This window comes from Arachis duranensis, chromosome 4 (assembly GCF_000817695.3).
Source record: "Arachis duranensis cultivar V14167 chromosome 4, aradu.V14167.gnm2.J7QH, whole genome shotgun sequence".
Taxonomy (NCBI): Eukaryota; Viridiplantae; Streptophyta; class Magnoliopsida; order Fabales; family Fabaceae; genus Arachis; species Arachis duranensis.
Window position 1 is genome coordinate 13,061,004 of NC_029775.3, and position 5,313 is coordinate 13,066,316.

A 5,313-nucleotide genomic window follows, 5' to 3' on the forward strand; every position below is an offset into this window, starting at 1 on the left:
AACTCAAGCAGGGGCAAAGTCATACAGGTCGACGTCAGCTAAAGAAGAGGCGCAAGTACGAATTCAAAAAAGAACAAGCCAAAAGGTTGGGAAACAACTTAAGGCTCAAATGTGCTTAGCCAAAAGGGATACAACTCCACTCAAAAAAGGCACAATCTCAAACAGGGCTATGAACATCATCCAAGACTAAAAAAAAGGTTCTATATAAAGAACACTAAAAAGTCATGGGACAAGTCACTAAAAGCTCGGATATCAAGCCGCAAGGATAACTTTTGCCAAAACAGAAGGTTGTCAACACAAACTTAAAGCAAGGCGTGATCCAGAAGGCAAGGGTAGAAAACCCGCACTACCACTCAAAAGAGGTTGGACTATGAAGTACCAAAACTCTAGAAAATCTGCAAAGATTACGAAGCAATGAAGAAACAAGCCAGACAGATGCTTGAGCACGACTTCCAAAGAGATCGAAGCTCTGAAAAACACGATCTCACGGAAAGATCGAACTCAAGCAGGGGCACTGTTCATACCTTGGGTCAAGCTGTCCGACCCGGGATGTTTAGTGACAAGCTGACCGACCTCTTCAGGTCAGACTATCCGACCTCTTCTCAAAGAGCTCGGCCAATTTCCGACCTCTTCTCAAAGAGCTCGGCCAAATCACCAAAAGGAGCCCAAAGCAGGCCCAAAACAAAGGAACACAGCCCAAAATCCAAGGGCAACCCAAGCCCATAGAGATAAAGGCAGTTCCCTTAAAGATGACCTCACTCAAAGATAAGATAAAGATAAGATAAGATAACTAACTTATCTTATCTACAGGAGGCCACATCTCACCATTATAAATACACTGGAGCACCCAGGTATAACTCATACTCTGATTCTACTCAATACCTACTTAATACCCTTGCTAACTTAAGCTTCGGAGTCCCTTGCAGGTACCCCCATCCTCCGGAGACGAAGGATCAGCACCACCACCAAGTCCAACAAGTCGGACACACCAGCTCCGGCCACCGTGCACCTGTCGGACACGTCGGCTCTGACCAACACAGAAGATCTCATCCGAGATCGACCTACAGTTTCAGGTAACCCTTGGAATAGAGGGTGATGATTAATTTCTAGTTTATATACCAAAAGAATCCTAATTATCCAAAAATAAGGGGATTATATGTCACATATCCCGTTAAATACAAACAATTAGAAATTCAGTATAATATGTTTTCAAGCTGTTGTTCAAGTAGAGAGCTTTTCCAAGTTTTACGAGAACTCAATTAGAACATGGGTCATACTTCCGTTCCACCCACGTTCATAAAATAAAGAGCGAAAACAATTATTGAAATATAAATCAAGACATGAATTAAATTAAAAAGATCAAACGAATCAATCCATGAAAATAGACAAAGCTCTTAACCTTAACAATGAAGGATTAGTTGCTCATGGTCCAGAGAAGAAAAATAAGGGTTCTGGTAACAATGTGTCCCCTGTCTAAATGTACAGAGTTCCTATTTATAATTAATCCAAATAATTTTAAAATCTAATTCTCTAAAATTAAAAATAATATCTTTTCCTCAAAATAAAGATTTGAATTTAAATTTGAATTAATTATCAAGTCTTCAGCTGATGGGTGGGGACCACTTGTTTCTCCATTCTGTAGCTTCCAATTTGTGTTTTCTGGGCCGGGAACTGGGTCAAAATGCGGCTCAAAATCTACGCCAGCGATTTCTGTTAATTTTGCAGATCGCGCACGTCACGCGTACGCATCGCTGGTCTTCTTCGCAAGTCGCGCGAACGCGTCGGTCACTGATAAACCCCGTTTTGACGGTTTATCTTGCATTGATTTTAAGAGATTTTAATACCTTTTACCCTCATTTATCCATTGAATTAGCATAGTTTTGTGATTGTCTCCTTATTTGTGCTTAGATGTGAAAACATGCTTTTTAGGACTTAAAATAGCTAAATCTAATTCTCCTTGATTTCATTAGATGCCTTGATATGTTTGTTAGTGATTTCAGATTAAAAAGACTAGGAATGGATCAAAGGAGTGAAGAGGGAAAACATGCAAAGTGGAGAAATCATGAAAAGTCAAAGAAGTTGAACTCGCCCATAGACGTGCGCGCGCACCTTGCGAATCACCCCATGGACGTGTACGCGTGTTGTGCGCGTACGCGTCGGTGCTGGTTTATGATTTTTTAATGAAAACATGACCAACGAATTCTCAAGGGTTGTGGGCCCAATTCCAACCAACTTTGGCGCCTAAATTGCTATTTAAAGCCAATGATTGAAGAGCAAAGGGAGATTAGTTCATTCCTACTCATTAGGATTAGTTTAGAGTAGTTTCTAGAGAGAGAAGCTCTCACTTCTCTCTAGAATTAGGATTTGGATTTGGTTTAGTTCTTAGATCTAGGTTTTGATTCATCTTCTTCTACTTCTATCTTTTCAATTCCTTGTAGTTACATTTATTCTTTTTCCATTCTTTTGTTGTAATTTCCTTTGTGTTGTTCTTATGTTTTGTTGTAGATCTACTATTGTTCCTTCCATTTTCTTTCAATTCAATAAGAGGTAATTCATATAGATCTTGTTTCCTTTAATTGTTGTTATTAATTCTTTACATTTGATTGTTGTTAGAATTAATTCTTGTTGTTGATTTACTATGCTTTTCTTTTGTGCCTTCCAAGTGTTTGATGAAATGCTTGGTTGGATTTTAGAGTAGAGTTTTATGTTCTTGGCTTGGAAAGGTAACTTAGGAACTCTTGAGTTACTAATGTCCAAGTGATTGATGATTGGGATCCATTGACTATAGTTCTCACTAATTGAATTAGTGGAGAGTTAGGACCTATGGACTAGGATTGATATAGCTCATTTGACTTTCCTTTACTACTAGTTAGAGGATGATTTAATGAGATTAATCCTTGCTAATTCTCATATTGTGGTTAGTGATTAGGATAGAGACCCTTGACTACCAACCCTTGCCAAGACCTTTTTAGCCATTAGTTTACTTTCTTGCCATTTATCTTTCATGCCTCTTATCAAACCCCCAAAAATAACTCATAACCAATAACAAGGCACTTTATTGTAATTCCTAGGGAGAACGACCCGAGGTTTGAATACTTCGGTTTATAAATTTTAGGGGTTTGTACTAGTGACAAACAACTTTTTGTATGAAAGGATTATTGTTTGGTTTAGAAACTATACTTTACAACGAGATTTTATTAGTGAAATTCTAAACCGTCAAAAATCTGTTCATCAGTCACGCGGATGCATCACTGAGCAAATCTGACGTGCACGCATCGCCGTGGAAACTTCCAGATCACGCGCACGCGTCAGGCATGCGTGCGCGTCGCTCCTCGCAGCCATCTCCTTTGATTCTTGTGCTGTAGAAACTCCATCAAATTCCGCCGAATGCTACCTGAAATAAATAAAATTGCACAAAATTCAAAATAGCATCCATAGTGGCTAAAATATAATTAATTCTTAATTAAACTCAACAAATTAGATGCAAATTCACTAGGAAAAGATAGACAAGATGCTCACGCATCACAACACCAAACTTAAACTGTTGCTTGTCCTCAAGCAACCAAAACTAAAATAAGTTTATGATGTGAATTTGCATAAGAATGAGAGTTCAATTAAACTCGTGTCTCTTCTTATAGTGGGGTTTACAACTGCAATCCTAAATAGGTTTGGCATCTCGCACTCCTTTGAATCAAAAGAATGTTAATGTCATTCGGAATTTGAATCCGGATAATATTATGAATTCTCTGATCTTTTATATTTCCATTTAATCATTGAACACAACAAAATTTACTTTAATTAATTTTTCTTTGGTGCTTTGCACCTTGAGCCTAGCCGTGACTTTAAATGTTTTGTTTCAAGAGTTACTTGACACAGAAACACCACAAGCACTTATGTTTTTAGTATGTTTTAGTTAGTTTTTATTATATTTTTATTAGTTTTTAGTTAAAATTCACTTTTTTGGACTTTACTATGAGTTTGTGTGTTTTTCTGTGATTTCAGGTATTTTTTGGCTGAAATTGAGGGACCTGAGCAAAAATCTGATTCAGAGGCTGAAAAAGACTGTAGATGCTGTTGGATTCTGACCTCCCTGCACTCGAAGTGGATTTTCTGGAGCTACAAAAACCCAATTGGCGCGCTCTCAACTGCGTTGGAGAGTATACATCCTGGGCTTTCCAGCAATGTATAATAGTCCATACTTTGTCCGAGATTTGATGGCCCAAACAGGCGTTTCAAGTCAGCTCAAGAATTCTGGCGTAAAACGCCGGAACTGGCACAAGAATGGGAGTTAAACGCCCAAACTGGCACAAAAGCTGGCGTTTAACTCCAAGAAGAGTCTCTACATGAAAATGCTTCAATGCTCAGCCCAAACACACACCAAGTGGGCCTGGAAGTGAATTTTTATGTCATTTACTCATCTTTGTAAACCCTAAACTACTAGTTCTCTACAAATAGGACCTTTTGTTATTGTATTAGACATCTTGGTAACTATCTTTGAGTAGTCTTATGCTATCTTAGATCATGGGGGCTGGCCTCTCGGCCATGCCTAGACCTTGTTCTTATGTATTTTCAACGGTGGAGTTTCTACACACCATAGATTAAGGTGTGGAGCTCTGCTGTACCTCGAGTATTAATGCAATTACTATTGTTCTTTTATTCAATTCGGCTTATTCTTATTCTAAGATATCATTTGTTCCTCAACTTGATGAATGTGATGATCCGTGACACTATCATCATTCTCACCTATGAACGTGTGCCTGACAACCACCTCTGTTCTACCTTAGATTGAGTGGATATCTCTTGGATCCCTTAATCAGAATCTTCGTGGTATAAGCTAGAATTGATGGCGGCATTCAAGAGAATCCGGAAGGTCTAAACCTTGTCTATGGTATTCTGAGTAGGATTCAAGGATTAAATGACTGTGACGAGCTTCAAACTCACCATTGTGGGGCGTTAGTGACAGACGCAAAAGAAACACTAGATTCTATTCCGACATGATCGAGAACCGACAGCTGAATAGCCGTGCTGTGACAGAGCGCGTTGAACATTTTCACCGAGAGGACGGGACTATAGCCATTGACAACGGTGATGCCCAACATACAGCTTGCTATGGAAAGGAGTATGCACTTGCTGGTTAGTTGTGCGAAGTTGTGATAAAGAGTTGAGATTGCAATTGAGCGTACCATGTTGATGGCGCCATTGATGATCACAATTCCGCGTACTAAGTTTTTGGCGCCGTTGCCGGGGATTGTTTGAGTTTGGACAACTGACGGTTCATCTTGTTGCTTAGATTAGGTATTTTTCAGAATTTTT